We start from the raw sequence: 16,672 nt of genomic DNA, 5'->3' as shown, positions 1-16,672 counted from the left end.
TGAAAGGCCCTCTATGGACTAAGCCTACATCCAGGGAGGAAACCTCAAATAGGATCCTTCTGTTTGAAGGATCCTCACTCTAGTGACTGAATGGGCAATAAGATGGGCTAGCGGAGAGGGATCTAGCGTATATAATGTATATAGAAACTGTTGTAGTTACATAAGGCTTGGTGTGAATTCCAATTGTAAGCCTGATTAGAAATGTTTCAATGAACTGGTTAGTGCGTACCACTGCCACCTACTGGCTAGAACAACCACAGCTTGAGTCATAGGACTCTATGGTGCTAACACCTACTAGACCTGCTATAGCCCACGTGAGAGGGGTGGTTGCTTTTGGAAGAAGGGATTTGCGTTTTCCCCCTATTACTGTCATGAAGTTCTGATGGGGGTGGGAGATGGGGTGATATATAGCACAAGGATGAGTGAAATCATCTCTGCATTGGTATTTCAATATTTGACTTAGATTAGGCCCTCTTACTTATCTGGTCCAAACCCTTCCATAGCCAGTAGAACAGTATATGCTGTCAGATTGGCCCTATGTGTAGGCAAGATTAGCCATTAATGCTGCTAGGAAGCAGGCTGTCTGTAGCCCACAAATAAGTGGTATTATTAGTAGCTAGTTTCACTGTGTCCTGGGCAGTTTTGGAAATCAGCTGTCACCAAGGCTAAGCTGTCACCTTTCTCACCTGGCAAATCCCATTTCACTTAACCTGGCCTGCTAGCACAAGGAGTAGCAGGACTCAGCCAGGGCATAATTTGAACAGGAATTTGGAGCTGTGTCATACCGGAAATTCAGTGCTGTGTGTTGGACTCAGAATGATTTGAGAACCAAGTAAGGAAGCGATGACCATTATGAAGTCAAATGAAAACTCAATAACCCCCACATTTAGGGATTTCCCAGGATGAGAACCTGCCAACTTCTATACCTGCTGCATAGCTTATGATCTCTTCTTGTCTTTGTGAGCAGTGTATTTAGTGGCCACGCAACAGAATTTTTAACACTAGCTGACACAGCAAAGTCACCCTGGGAAGTGGCTGCATACCAGTGCACTTTTAGTAAACAGTCTGCAAGATTTCACCATATGCTTTTGAAATAATAAACAGGCTTTAGCTGTGACATACATAGGAAGGTTCTACCATTTGCTCAAAATGTAGGGCATCATGAAATTTCTTTATCAGGTATAATAATCCACTGAAATATTATGTTAGATATTCATAATTACACATCTGCTTTTAGACACAGTGCCTCTACTGTATGTCCTGCCTGAAGGTTTACAAACTGATGCTGTGAAAACTATATGTAAAGACTATTTTTGTTTTCACTCTTTTTGGGAGCAGAGCATTTTTTATATTACTGCTGGTTTAAAAAAAATACAAAACGCTGAAATATTTTATGCATGGATTCTATTATTGTGATGCTGGGGTTGTCTTTTTTTTAACTTTGCTTTTCTGTAGCATCTGAAGCATAGATTTGACACATTACATTCCTATCACACCATTCACAGTTTACATTTGTTTTCAGTAGTATGCCAGGTACACTGTTCTTGTTTCACTGGTTACTTGACATGAATAATTTACCGGTGTCATTCACAAATGTCTCATTAAAATTAGCATTGCTCAACTAAGGAATAAAGAGAAAAGATCACACCAGATGGGAGAATGTGACACTCAAATAGTTGCAATATGTCTGTTCTCTTCTGCATAGGATCTTACACTGCCTCATCAATGTAATATCTGAGCGCCTTCCAGCAGAGCACTAAGTGACATGATTAGAATCTGTCACCTGTGGTTCATTCTCTCTCAACTTGTCCACAGAGGAAGAATTGTATAGGGGGTTGTTTTGGTAGGGTTTGTTTTTTAAATGTACACGCTGGTCTTTGTTTATATTAGCAACAGCAGGTTGAAGTGCGCCTTGTACTTGGAATGGAAGATGGCAAGGTCTGTGATGGTCCTTCATGTCTGGTGGGGAGAGTTAATTCCACAGTCTCAGACTGGTCCCTGAGAGAGCTCCGTCTTCTGCTTAGATAAGCTTTGCCTTATGGTATGAATAGGAAATTCCAGGGTGCCTGAGCAGCACAGCTGCAACCATGGTCTTCACTCTGGAGTTTAGGTGATCTTTGTAATATGCTGGCTTCAGGCTATTGAGCATCTTGAAGATAAGGACCAAGATCTTCCGCTCTGTGGGGAGTCAGTGTAGAGAGCAGAGGATGAGATTGATGTGCTGGCAGTAGCCTGTGTTGCTTAGGAGACGTGCTGCAACATTCTGTACTAGTTGGCATTTCCTAAAGGCTGACGGTTTCACGTCCAGGTACACTGCATTGCTACAGTCCAGACAGGAGGTAGACAAAGGCATGTATAACTGAGGTCAGGTTGCTGTCTGTCAGGATTGGACGCAGTCTCCTAGCCCATTGGTGATGATAGAAAGTGTTACTCCTTGATGCTGCTGAAATCCAGGAGCACTCCTAAACTATAGACTTGCTAACATGCTCTCCTCTCCAGGCTAATTCAAATACCTGTAAAATTTAAAGAGACTTGCCAAAATCTCTATTAATTACACACAAAAAAACCTATTTTAAAAGACCATTATTAAGATTGCAAAGTTGAACACTCAAAAGTTTGAGTGGGATTGTATGACAAAGTTGCCTGTGATGGTGGGGCAGGGCCCAAAAGCCTAGGGCTCACTTCTGGTTTATGTCTTATGTTCCTAAAAGCTCATGCTTCAGGGTTTTAACTGGCCGCCTGCCGGGGTCTAGGGTGACCAGACAGCAAGTGTGAAAAATCGGGACAGGTGGTGGGGGGTAATAGGAGCCTAGATAAGAAAAAGCCCCACATATCAGAACTGTCCCTTTAAAATCGGGATATCTGGTCATCCTACCGGGGTCAGAAAGCGACGTCCCTCCCACCACACGCTGTATACCCAGGAAGTAGTTTTTAAATCTTCTTCCTCTGAAGCATCAGGCTGGTCATGGGACATTGGGTGGAGTGGGCCAGTACTCTGAAGTGGCACCAAGCATTCTCTCTCTCAGGTGCTTGAGTGGCTGGTTCTTGTTCACATAGTCAGGATCTAACTGATCGTCCTATGTGGGGTTGACCAGGAATATTTCCCTAGGTCAGATTGGCACTGACCTTAGGGTTTTTTGCCTTCTTCTGCAGCATGGAGTGCCGGTCATTTGCCAGGATTATCTGGCTATAGCTCACTTAATCACTTCCCTGCCTTTGTCGTGGGGGAGGGTCAGGCACCGATATACCTCGGTCCCTCCTGTTCTCTCCCTGGGACACATAATAGTCTAGTCTCCTGTGAGCTGTAACACGGGTCTAATTTTGGCTGTTGGGTTTAATGTGCAGCTGCTGGGTGGTGTGGGTTGCCTGTGATATACAGGAGATCGGGGTAGTCAACAGGCAGACCAGGGGCCAAATCCGGCCTGTCAGGTGCTTTTGAATGGACCCTGAAATCTTTTTATTTTCTTATTATTATTGTTTTTTATTATTTTCTCTGGAGTCTGGACCTTGACTGTACCCTGACCAAGTAATATGGACCTTGATGAAAAATAATTGACTATGCCTGGACTAGACTTACATAAATCCCAGGACCCTGCCTCATTCAGTGCACAGGATGGATGGTGCTCACTTAATGAACAGCTATTCAGTATTTTGGTTTTGGCTCATTGTTCAATGTGTGGCCCCAGACCTTATTTATTGCACACTATTCAAACCTTGCTCTGATGACTCAAGTATTAATTCCCTTGTGGACTTTTCTATGGCACTCATCACTATCGTAACATCACAAATATTAATTAAATTATTTTCATAACACCCCTGTGAGGTGAGGGGAGATTATCCCCATTTTACAGATGGTGAACTGAGGCAAAGAGAGATTAAAAGTGTCCACTAATTTTGAGTGCCCAATCTGTGACATATAGGATGGGATTTTTCAGAGTAGTATATAGCCCTTTGTATGTTCAAAGCAGAGTTCCCAGTTATTTCAGTTGCATCTCTTGAGTGCTCAGAACTTCCACAAATCAGTCCCCAGGGTCTCAAGAAAATGAGGAACACACAATTAGTGACCACTTATGAAAAGTTTGGTTTAAGTGACTTGCCCAACATCACACAGGAATTCTGTGGCAGAAGCAGGGAAAGAATCCAGTTCTCCAGAGCATCATCATTCAACTGCCTTAACCATGAGACCCTCTTTTCTCTTCCTGAAATCCCCTGCCTCACTCAGTGTATATCTTCCAACTGCTGCAACAAATGAGGTAGGGGTCCTACAGACAACTGTCCACTTCACTACACAACCCTGATGCATCCACAAAACAGGTCCTTCCAGTGCACTGAAAGAGGCAGGGATCCTGTGGAAAAAACAGTATGTGACAGTGTAATTAGAGTTAACTGTATCAGAATGCATATGCACAAGGGAGGGTCAAATTAAGGTTTCATAGAGTACCTTAATTTTGGCATTTCCTAACTTTTGAGTGTTTGTCTTTGCAGCCTTAGTAATGTTCTTTTAACACAGGGTTTTTTGTGTGTAATTTGCTAAGTTTTTAAAAAGGCAAACTGAAAAACAGAAATTCCATCATGTGGCAACATATTGATGATATTCAGTTCATCAGCAGGCTTGGAACCTTCATATCAACCGCACATATCCCTGCCTCTGGGGCTAATAGAATAACTGATAGCAACAGTAGATTATCTTCTACGTGGACCAGCATTAGAGGGGGGAAGATACTTTGCCAGGGGGTTTCACATATGTTGGCTTGGGTTCCTTTCCCAAGCAATACCTGGGGATGGGAATGTGCTCCAGTTGGCACAGGTTCTTCTGCCCATTCCCCCACAAGCTTCACCCCATCTCCTCCAATCTATCCCACTCCTGTCTCTACCCCACCACTGGCTCCTTGTCCCAGTCCCATTCTCCTCACCTAGTCAGTCCCAGTCTCCTTGCCCAGTAAATTGTAGTCTCGACCCTCCAGATTCCCATCCTAGTCACTCTCAATCTCCCCCTATCTCCTGCTCCCAATCTTATTGCTTAGCCATTCCCAGGTCCTTGCAGCCCAACCCCCATCTCAGCCCCAGTCTCTTTGCCAACCCAGTCCCAGGTCCTTCCTCTGCTCCCTGATCTGTCTCTTTTTCTCTCTCTGTCTTCCAATCACCTGTCCACACCCACATTCCCCATCTCCATGCATTCCTGAGGCTCTCAACCAATCTCAGTGTCCACATTTCTCTCAGCACCTTGTCCCAGTTTCTTTGCCCAGATAAGCCCAAAGATGGGGGGAGGGATAGCTCAGTGGTTTGAGCATTGGCCTACTAAACCCAGGGTTGTGAGCTCAATTCTTGAGGGGACCATTTAGGGACCTAGGGCAAAAATCTCTCTGGGGATTGGTCCTGCTTTGAGCAGGGGGTTGGACTAGATGACCTCCTGAGGTCCCTTCCAACCCTGATATTCTATGAAAAGAAAAAACAAATAATCCCAGATCATCTGTTTCATGTCCCTTCTGCCTCATTGGTTTTCAGTCTTCTTGCTCTATCAGTCCCAATCTTCCCCTCCCCTGCTCCCAGATCTAGTCTACTCACCCAGTTGGTCCCAGCCTCCACCCCCATGCTCCTTGTTCCAAGCTACTCCCCCAGTCCACCTTACAACTACCTAGGCCTAGCTTTTGTCCCCTCTGCATTTAACTCAGATGGTTTCCTCCTCCACACTGCTAGGATGTCAGCCAGGGGTTACTGACAGCATGTGGGATCCGGCTCCCTGCTCTCAGTTCCAATGCTCAGCCCCACCCCAGCCTGGAGCAAATAGGAGCAGCTATTGCAGTGAAAGTTTGGCTTCGCCCCTCCAGCCCTAGGCTGCAGCATGCTCAGTCAGTCTATGAGGATAGTCTGTGTGCAGTCTGATCACACCTACGAGCTATGAGAGGCTGGAGCATGCTCAGTGAGGAGGGAATCTTCAGAGATTTCAGCTGCTAAACTCTAGCAATTCTCTACTAAGCATGTGTGAACTTCAACTTTTCAAAGGCTTATAATTGGGCCAAATGTGGGCAGATTTTCACAGGGCTGGCAAAAAGCCCATCCCTGACAAAGTAAGACCATCTCCCTGCCTAATTTCAAGTCCTTGTTCCAAAGCATTGGGGGCATTAGCACTTTCCAAAGAAAAGGTTGCCAGAATGTTTGTAACATTGAAAAAACAATGTATTTACCCCTAGCCTCATTCTCAGAAATGGCTGAACCAGTTTGGCTAACATGTTCCAAAAAAAAAAAAAATAAAATAAAAATCAACCAGAGGCAGAAACCCAGCATGGAAAATTTCAGCCCAAATGGTTAAACTCTGGCAACCATAACCAAAGTATAAGCAACTGAAAACAGTGTCTGATAATGGGAGGTATCAGGCAACCTTAATAATAGACAGTGGTAGCAAACCCACCTATAATATGCAGGGATTCTGGGTAGCATCTTAAACGCTGCCCTCTTCTGGATAGAATGTCAGTCCAGCTCCAGTAAGAAATATCATGGTGCCCTCTAGTGGTTGTAGCATAGAGCTGCAATCTTCAAAGAAATCTAACCCTAAGGAACAGAGGTTGGCTAGAGAGAAAGGAGGAGTGATACAGGAGGTGGGAAGGAGAGGTGAAGGGAAAGAAGGAAAAGGAATAGCAGAGAAAGACAATAGTGGGAGGAAGAGAAAAATGGATGGCAATAAAGGAAAGATGGTCCAGTGGTTGGGGCACTAGCCTAACATTTAGGAGACCTGAGTTCAAGCCCCTGTGTAGCCACAGACATCCTTTGTGACCTAGATCATGTCACTTATCCTCACTGTGTCTCAGTTCCCATCTGTAAAATGGGGCTAATAGCACTTCCCTATCTATTTCATATAGGTTCTTATACTGCACTCAGAGCCGTACTATCTGAGCACCTTCACATGGGTATTGTGAGGCACTCAGACACTATCGTAACTGGGGCCATGTAATATTATCTAGAAATGGTTGGGAAGGGTTACCTTTATCACAACAGCATCATCCCATGGGTTACCAGGTAGTTTCCTTGAATTCACTGTTGGATGTTGAATCAGCAAGTGGATTTAGCTGCTGGCGAGCTACATTACCTTTCTCAGTGGATTGTATGAAAGGACTATGTGGGTGGATGACCCCTGCTGTTTGGTTTCTGTAATGGTTCTTTTATCCCCACGCCCCACGGCTAATCCAGGCCATAGTTTTGTGTGCAGAATGGGGAAGGGATCTGTTCCTCCCAACAGCATGAAATAGAATCCAGTTCTCCAACCTTTCCATGCTGCAGACCACTTTGTAACAGAAAGATCCTCTTGTGGCCATCTGCCCTCCCAGTGCCTTGCTGTGATCTGAAATCATGTGCACCTAGACTACTGGGAAGGTTTTCCAGATCACAGTCTGAGAACCCTTGCAACAGAGCACCTGAAAGCTTGCATCTTTGAAGCCCTCACTTTGGTGCTATTAGTATTATGGCCCCATCCAGCAGAGGACTTAAGCAAGTAAAGCTAACTTTAAACATTGATTATAATGGGACTATTCATATGCTTATGTGTATTGCTGGATCAGGCTAAAATTCCCCACCCACCCCAGCTACGTTAATGCTGCTTCTCAGGTATCTGTCTTGATCACACAGTGTGTGTTTTTCCACTTAAAAGAAAATGTTCTATTTAACATGAAACAGCCCCCACAGTTCACCTTGTTTACACCATACTGCAGGAGCAGTATTCAAATGCAGGGGAATAGTATAGTCAGTACAACAATATGCTACCCCCGTGCATCCATAGTTACAGAGAAAAGCCCTTCCTCTTCATTCTATTCCATCCCATTTGCTGAAGAGCTTGTGCTGTTGCTCTGTTCTGTGTGACAGTGCAGTGACAGAATACTCTAAATACTCCCACACTAGAAGGAAGGGGTTCAGATACCCAACGGGCCTTTAACCCTGACATTCCTGACGTATGTGTGATTGGTGCAGCAGGCTTAGCCTTTCATTACTCTACTTCTCTGCATATAATTTCTGTTTTCTCTGAAGATAAAAATATAAAAATTAAAAGGCAGTTCCTGCTCAGTGCTGGTCACTTTAAACAGGCAACAGTATATGCCGATACTGGGATCCCACACAGCCCTGCTCTCCCATGCATGAGTCTTCTCTGTGATGCTAGTTTGCAGATAAGTACCAACTCTAGGATGATGGAACATTTAGTTCCCATGAGTTGTGGGGATTATTATTTGTCTTCCAGTATCACCAAGAGGCTCCATGTGCTCGTTACTATATTTACCTGGAGATAATCCCTGCTCCAAAGAGTTTATAATCTAAATAGATGAGATGGGGAACAGACACAGAGAGGCATGTCCCACTCCTGCCTTTTTATATGTGGTTTATATTGATCTGGCTTGAGCTACATGCTGGAAGTTCAATTTGATTTTGAGTTCATTTGGGACCTAATTCAGTGCCAACTGAAGTCAATGGAAAGACTCCCACAGAAGTCAGTCTGAGTTGGATTGGGCCTTTCCATTGATCATTGTTTCCATTGGTTGACTTGTTCTGCAAAATAATAGGTCAGGATGACTTGGTTCATACTGTAAGGAAAAGAATACAACCTGTGTTGGTATGGTGCTGAATTTCCTTCTGTACTCAGTAAGAGTCTGCTCCTAAAAATGTGGGGAGAGACATGGAAGCAGAATTTGCCAAGTAAAGTTCCTCAGGAGATGAAATAGTAGCATCAGCCTGGTGCACACAAAACAAACTGTAGAATATTTCAGGTTTATTGTCATGTATTTGAAAAAAGTATGAAAACTAATCTACAGTGAAAATTCCACAAGTCCCATTGAAATGTGAAGCCAAAGTTTCAGAATCTTCAAAAATAACTAAAATTTCAAAATTTACAATAATCAACCAACCAGAAAATGCAGGGCACACTGAGTACAGGGAATAAAACAAGCTGAATCTGAACTCTTCTACAGCATCTGTTCAAATCAACTTTTCTTTCCTTGGGAGGGCTTCTCTCTCAATACTGAGCAGGCCCAGCCAGCTGCCTTCAGCTTCTGAGAGCTGACAGTCACTCCCAATGGCAATATGGTTGCAGGTTACTGACTTTGTCTTGTTCACTTTACAGCAGCCATCTGTGCTCACCTTGTGAAGTCTGTTTCAGTTTGACCCGGTTTGGTACAGAGTTGTGCTAGAGCATCTATCATGGGGATGATTCAAAATAGTCTTCACTGTGGGTTGCAGGGAAGAGGAGAAAGAAGAGACCTATGGAAAGGGACCCTATTCTCTGAGTGGGGGAGAAGTGGGATTATTCCTGTCTGAGATCCCCAGCCCCTGAAGGAGAGAGAAGAACTTTGCTCAGAGACCCCCATCTTCAAAGCCGAGGAGGAGAGAGAGGCCCTGCCAGGAACCCATCCTTGAAATATGAGACAAGAGACAAACCCCACCCTGAGCCTAGGAAGAAAGTCCTCTTCTCCCCATTCCCCTGGGCAAGCCCCTCCCTGTGAGGTGTCAGTGGCTCTCCTTTGATCCCTCCCAGGCCAGGCCTGTACTCTCCCCTGACTCTTCCCCTCACTTCCCCTCTTCTATGGGTGGCTTAGTGATCCTCAGTTCCCCCTCACTCCCATTGTCTATGTTTGGGCAGGAAATACTCACCTTTCCTGAACGCTTTGGGGGAAGATAAGGTCCAGTGCCATCTAATCTGCAAGGTCAGTCTCCATCAGGTGACCAGGTCACCGAACTGCTTCCCCATTCAGCAGAAACAAGGAATGTGTTCTGACTCAGCCCACTGTCACTACAGCAGAGCCGTTCATACTTCACTATGGAAACACTACTGTCATCGGCTTCCTGTCGCCTAGAGGTAACCTCACCCACTGGGCTGAGCTGCTAGGCAGGCTTTCCTGAGCGGAGCCTACAAAGCGCAGTGAAGTAAGAGCAGCCAGCAGGAGGCTGGATCCACTATAGCAGGATGGAGAAACAGGTGAGGGGGTGCTGCCATGAAAATTAACCCTATGAACTAGGATGGAGCAAACCTGACCTTAGCATCCTCCCTAAAAGAAGAAAATGCAGGAGACCACCTGGCTATCTTGGAGGTCAGGAGTGGGGAAATGAGGCTTGCCAGCCATGCCCTGAAGACAATAGCGGGGAAGGAGTTAAAAGGCCACCAAGCTGCCCTCAACCGACTATAAAAAGTATGTGGTGTAGGAGACTGGAGAGTCATGGTGGTGAAAATAACCTAGCATCAGGGGCTGGGCAGTATGGCAGAGGGGTTCCTCTATTCCAGGGGTAGCCAAACTGTGCAAGCCACATGCAGCTTTCTTACAGTTAAAGTGAAGCTTGTAAGCCCTTCCCCTGCCGTCCCCCACCCATTCTCCACCTACCAGACTGGGAGGGGGCTGTTCAGGACCTCTGCCTTGCAGTGGGGTGGTGAAGTAGGGGCTTCTGTCCAGTGCGGAGGGGGATCTCGGGTTTTCAGCGCTGTGGGGTGCACCTGCTGGGGCTCAAGGCTTCAACAGGAGTGGGGCTGCAGTCCCTAACCCCGGCTCCTGGCAGATGTGCCTTGGCTCTCAGACTTCTGAAGATTGTCATATGTGGCTCAGAGTGCCAGCACGTTTGACCACCCCTGCTCTATTCCATGCAGACTCTCCTGACTGGGAGAAAAGGGGAGTATTTCAAAGCTTGAAGGAGATTTCACTATTTGTCTATGAATTGGACATGCTTCGCCCCTGGTTTTACAACCAATCACTGACAAAAAGCACTGCCCCAGTCAGAGTCTAACAGTCAGACTAGACCACTAGTCATTAACCCATCCAAGCTAATGAAGCCCAATCCTGTTAGCTTTAAAAACCAGACATTCATGAACTAGTAAACTTTCTGCTGTCAAGCAACCATTCATTCTCTCTCCTACTGTCATTTACTGTGAATCCTATAATTTATCTTCGAAAGCACGTAGCTATCTTTAATATGATCTGAATGTCTTATACCTAGTAACTTTAATATGTAATCAGTTGTTGTGCAGATGACAATTGGAGACTATAGGGAAAATTATTGTAGCAGGATGGAGGCTGAGCAGTGTTTCCCTGAGTAAAACTAAGAAGAGGATATATAAACTTGCTGTAGGACTATATTGGAAAATAAATGTGCTGGCTAATGTATGGGTAGGTCTGTTTGTACCATTTGATGTCTAGTGGATAACCCTAGAACTGCTTAAACATTTCACAGGTCTTCATACTGATGCAAGCCTCTTACTACAGTAAGAAGCTGTGGCTTTGGGGCAGTGTGGTTTATCACTGCAGCTGTCATGAAGTTCCTAGACATGGATTTCTTATAATATTGCTGTTTTGGTTTGCAGGTTGGTCTATCCCCCTTGCTCCCTGACTACCTACTGAGTCTTAAAATGTATACGCTTTTCTGCATTTGGAGGATGTTATTTGAGGGCCCTGCACAAGAATGAAGCAGTCAGATGGAAGGATGGTGTGAAAGGTACAAATGCACTGACAACTGGAAACAGTGCAAAATCTGTGATTGTAATGAGTGCTTACTATGCCCTTAGTTTTGGGATCAGATAGAATAACCAGAAAGATATTTTAAAAAACAGAAATTGAAGATGGATGAGTTTCTAATTGGTCAACCTTGCTTATGTCATTTTATAGTGTTTGCTGGTATAAGGCACTTTTTGTTCTGTTTCAAATTGCCTTTGTCTATTAACAATTGTCATTTTGCAGGGCTTTTTTCTAGATTATGTGCTAGGCTTTTTGCTGTTTTTAATAAGCAAGAAAAGATGCATGATTAAGGTCAACTGCTGCACAGTTGTTTTTAAAGACAATTTTTTTATATCCACATCTATATTGTGACAGCTCTCCAGGGTATGGAGTGATAAGGTAACCAATATAAATGCACAAGCTGGACTATAATCACTCCAAGGGATTCAAATATTTTTGTCTTAAAAGCATTTCATGGCATATTTATCTAATCAGTTGTAACAGAAAGCGATATGTCTGGTGGGTAAATAACACAGTGAAAAATGTATAAATACCTGTTACCCAGTTATAATAAGATTAATTGCTCTATCAATATACCTAAAAGGCATGTTTAAAAACTGCCATACGTTGTGATTATTCGAGGCCATGAAACAGTTCCTCAGCGCCATTCTAGTGAACTTGGTACATTATTTAATAACCTACGTTATTTTTAAAGGTTCATATACCCCAGGGATAGACATGGAGGGAGAACTCCAGAGTAGAACAGAACTCAGAAGTAGCCAGTTTCATCTCTTGTTTCCAGTCAATAAATGTTTATAATAATTCAGGAAAGACAAAAGGAAAATAAAATAAAACAATCATTTAAAATCATGTAAATATAGGTGGTTTGGAACATCATTTTAAATAATTGTGAACTTTCCTGGCTTAACTATTAACAGTTTAAATATCACTTTGTGTGACCTTTTAGACATATGCCAATTATATTCATGTTTCACAAATGTTTTGGGGATACAGCTTGTGGCCCCCAAATTCACAGTAAATGCAGAGCCCCAGGAGTTAAACAATTCCAACATTTATTGATGTCATAATCCTAACGTAGTTCAGTGTAACCATTTTGTTGATGGTACCTATGGGTCCTGGTTATGCTCACTGTGGTATTGTATTTTACAGTACAACACTTACGGTATTGCAATTGTAGCTGGCATTATGAGTTCTGCGTCTGTTTATACTAGTGCTTTTCTTACTCCTGTTATTCTTTGGCAAAAGCCAAAATCAAATACACACAGTGACTTGACTTGCAGTTCTGGATGATCGTACTACACATACTGTACTGCCTCAGGACAGTGCACATTAGCACTGCAAAATAAATAAATACAGGGCTGGCCGGGGTGCCCGAACAATTTTTATAGTGGGGGGTGCTGAGAGCCATTAAACCAAACTGTAAACCCTGTATATGATGGGAACCACTTCAAGCCAGGGGGTGGTGCTGCACCCCCAGCACCCTGTTCCAGCAGGATGGGGCTGGCAAAGCCTGGAAGAAGAGGAGAGGGGAGGTTACTAAAAAAACCCTGAGATTTTTCAGGGCCACATTTCCAAGAGCAACTAGAGATTCCGGGTGGCGGATTTGAGCCACCTTGTAATGATCATCAGCCCTTTCTGAACAGCCGCTCTTAGGGGTTTCAAGCCGGGCACCCCAAATCCCCCGCCCCCCCGATGTTTCCCTGACAGCGGTTCTGCAGCCCCCTTGCGGGGGGCGGGGGGAGCCCGGGGCACTGGCCCCGCCCCACCTTACCTGTAGGAGGTGGTGGTGGTGGCAGCGCCGGGCGGGGCGGCGCTCAGCCTGCTGCCGGCCCCCGGCCGCTGCTCGCTGCCCCCGGCGGGCAGGACGTACACGGACCTGGCCGGGGCGGGGCGCCCGTCTCGCCTCTGCAGGGGCCAGGCGCGGAAGTCCTGCCGGTACTGGGTCTCGGCGGCGAAGGGCTGGGGGCCGGGGGGCGCCGCCGGGCCCCGCTTGTGGCTCCCCCCCTTCCAGGACCGCTTGATGGGCAGGTTGGCCTGCGAGGGCGGGGGCCCGGCCGGCAGCTGCCCGCCGCCTGCCCGGGAGCCCCCGTCCGCCGCCGCCGCGCCCCGCGCCGGGCTCGTCCCCTCCTCGGGCTGCTCGAGGTCGGAGTAGCTGTGGATGGTGAGCGGCACCGCCAGGTCGGACTTGTCCAGCTGGCTCCAGAAGCGGGCGAGGCAGCACACGCGGCTGATGCAGGGCCAGGCCATGGAGCGGGCTGGGCGGCGGGCAGCGCTCGCCCGCTGCGGCGCGCTCCCAGCCGGCCCCGGCGGGTAGTGTCAGCCCCGGCTCGGGCTGCCAGCCCGCACACGTGATCCCGGCCTGCCGCGGCAGCTCTGCAGCCCCCGCACCGAGTCCCAGCCCGCCGGGGGCAGGGGAAAGCACCCTGCCCTGCTGCATCCTCCGTCTCCGCCGTGAGTGCCCGCCTGCCCGCCCCTTGCAGCGCCTCTCCGAGTCACCACCACCTCCCTCCCCCGCAAAAAGACCCCCTCGAGCTTTAACCCCGATTTTAATCAATAGGAGCCCCCCCTGCATCCCTCCCCCCGAACACTCAATCGGCACCAACATGCAAACAATCCCAGACACCAGTGTAACGAGGAGTGAGTGCTTCCACCCGTCCTCATTCACTATTACTGCTTCCCTGCAATGTTAGGTTGGCTATAATCTGTGGTTACACTGTTATTTGCTGTATAACTATGATAATATGCATGAAATCATACGGAGAATAAACAATAGCTGGGCATACAAAAAGAGCCATTTCTTGTTAATCCAGGGTTTTTGCTGACATGCTACACTATACAAAGAACCACTTCTGCCATAGAGATCCCTGCAAATGGAATAGTAAAATTAATATAGCCATTAGCCCACCGCCTTTTTCTTTCATCTTTGAACTGCCTTCTAGCCTTTCCTAATTTACAATGTGTTTCAGTGAAATATTTAAGAATAGGTTTTTTATTCATAGTATACATAACATGTTTGCATTTTATATTTTGATACTTGCCTATAAACCAGATCTAAACATGTAATGTATTATACTTTGTATGCAGCAGTTTACGTGATTTAGGGCTTGCTAGTGACCGTAAATTACATCCCTGATGTAATTCTATCAGTTTCAGTGGAGTTGCATCAGGGATGTAATTTGGTCTTTTTAGAATTTAACATCTTATGTAATAAGTGGCTACAGGCCATACTATCGTGCTACAATTTATGATACAGAATTTTTGTAATGATATACTCCATCATTGTAGGTCACCACACTATATCAAATACCAGGCTGTAAAATTCTGTAAAATTCTGACACTTACAGGGCTAGGTTCAAGTATCTATATACTATAAAATCATATCGTTAAAGGCTAACAGGACAGGAACCTCGTTTTAGGAAGCAATAATCTATTTCTAAGTGGATATCCGAAGAGGTCAAATCAGTGATGCATAGGTGTGCAGTGAAACTTTAGGAATAGAAAATTTACCATATCAGATGAAACCTTTAGTTTATCTTGTGACAGGATCCCCAGGGTACAGCCTGGGATTGTGGGACCACTGAGCCCCCTTAACTCTCTCCAGCCTGGGCTGTCTCTCACAATGTCTTGCTAGTGACAAGCAGCAAACCCCTCCAGGCACTGCGATCACTCAGCACAACTGCATGTGGAGCCCCACACCCAGCTAGATTGCATGAATGCTCCAAAGTCACTCATGAATCACACAGAGAAAGGCACTAGCCAAATCCTCCCAGCCCCCAGCCTTGTACCTCAGGAACATACCATCTTGCACAGCTCAAGACGAGCAGTGCAAATTTATTAACTGGTTCACCACTTCATCAATGGAAAGTGGCTATACACTAGCCTTTGCAAACCTGAGCAGATTTACCACACACTTCAGGCAAACTCACTAGTAAAGATAAACAATAAAATAAGTTTATTGATTACAAAAGATGGATTTTAAGTGACTATAAATGATAGGCAAAAAGTCAGAGTTAGTTACCAAAAGAAAAGAAAATGTAAGCACGCAGTCTAAACTCTCAGTCCTATTAGACTGGGCAACATCTGGATTAAGCAGTTTTTCTCACCCTACTGGATACTGCAGTCCTTAATATACAGGTTTATCCCTTAAGCCTGAGCCCGTCTCCTCTGCTGGAGTCTTCAGTCTTTTGACTGTCTTTGTTGTTTGCAGCATAGGTGGGGGAAGGAGAAAGGCCCAGCATGGGGCTCCTGTGTTCTCTTTTATACATCTCCCCCCGGCAGGGCGTGCCCCGCTCCTAGCACTGTGCAGAGAACCAGCCCCTGGTCGGAGTGCTCAGCTCACCAGCAGCCTGGCCGACGGCGCCTTCCTTCCCCCACTGCCTCTGGCTGGGCAGGCACCAAGACCTCTGGGCTGGGGCACTGGCCAGGAGGAGCCAAGCCCTGCACAGCACTGGCACGGGGCAGCCTCTCCACCCCTCAGTTAAGCTCTGGAATGGTGGGGGCGGGGCAGGGAATGATTTCCAGCCTGTTCATGCCCTGAACCTACAGGGTCCATGCAGGGCTGGCTCCAGGGGTTTTGCTGCCCCAAGCAGCCCAAAAAAAAAATAAAAAGCCGTGATTGCGATCTGCGGCAATTCAGCGGGAGGCCCTTCGCTCCAAGCGGGAGTGAGGGACCCTCCGCCGAATTGCCGCCGAATCCCTGAAAGTGCTGCCCCGCTCCCGAGTTGCCGCCCCAAGCACCTGCTTGAAAAGCTGGTGCCTGGAGCCGGCCCTGGTTCCATGGTAGCCTCCAGGGCAGGGGCTTAGCACTGTCTTTGCCCACCCTTCCCCCCAGGTCCTACCCCCAGGGAGCAAAGGGCTGCTCTGTCCCCTAGGCACCCTCCTCTGCTGAGCCCCATTGCTTGCTGGGTTCACTGAAGCTCCTGCAGGCAGGTTCCCTGGACCCTGGTGCACAATGCATCCTTAGGGCTTAACCCCTTCCTGCCTGTGCTCTAGCCAGGGAACAGGAGGCAGTTGGGTTATGCTGGTGGCCAGCAGCAGCCTGGAGGTGTTAGCTGCCTTTTGACATTGTGCAGGCAGGAAGGGACAAGCTGCTTCCAGCCACAGGGAGAAGAGATGAGCTCTGCAAAGACACAGGCCAGGTCATCACTTCCCCCCACTCCCTCCCCTGTGGCAGGAAGCAGCTCCCATCCCTCCCCTCC

At 46.5% G+C, this 16,672-nt stretch overlaps 1 long non-coding RNA gene across 1 annotated transcript in view; it reads right to left on the bottom strand.

Annotated features, from left to right (window-relative positions):
* The window catches only part of LOC120371446, a 35,583-nt gene extending 22,181 nt beyond the window's left edge, over positions 1-13,402 (bottom strand). Inside the window, exon 1 of the long non-coding RNA XR_005584357.1 lies at positions 13,246-13,402. This is a non-coding gene — a long non-coding RNA (uncharacterized LOC120371446). The remainder of the gene's footprint in view (positions 1-13,245) is intronic.
* Between the last annotated feature and the right edge of the window lie 3,270 nt (positions 13,403-16,672).

Source organism: Mauremys reevesii, linkage group 9 (assembly GCF_016161935.1).
Source record: "Mauremys reevesii isolate NIE-2019 linkage group 9, ASM1616193v1, whole genome shotgun sequence".
Taxonomy (NCBI): Eukaryota; Metazoa; Chordata; order Testudines; family Geoemydidae; genus Mauremys; species Mauremys reevesii.
This window is presented reverse-complemented; position numbering and strand designations above follow the sequence as displayed.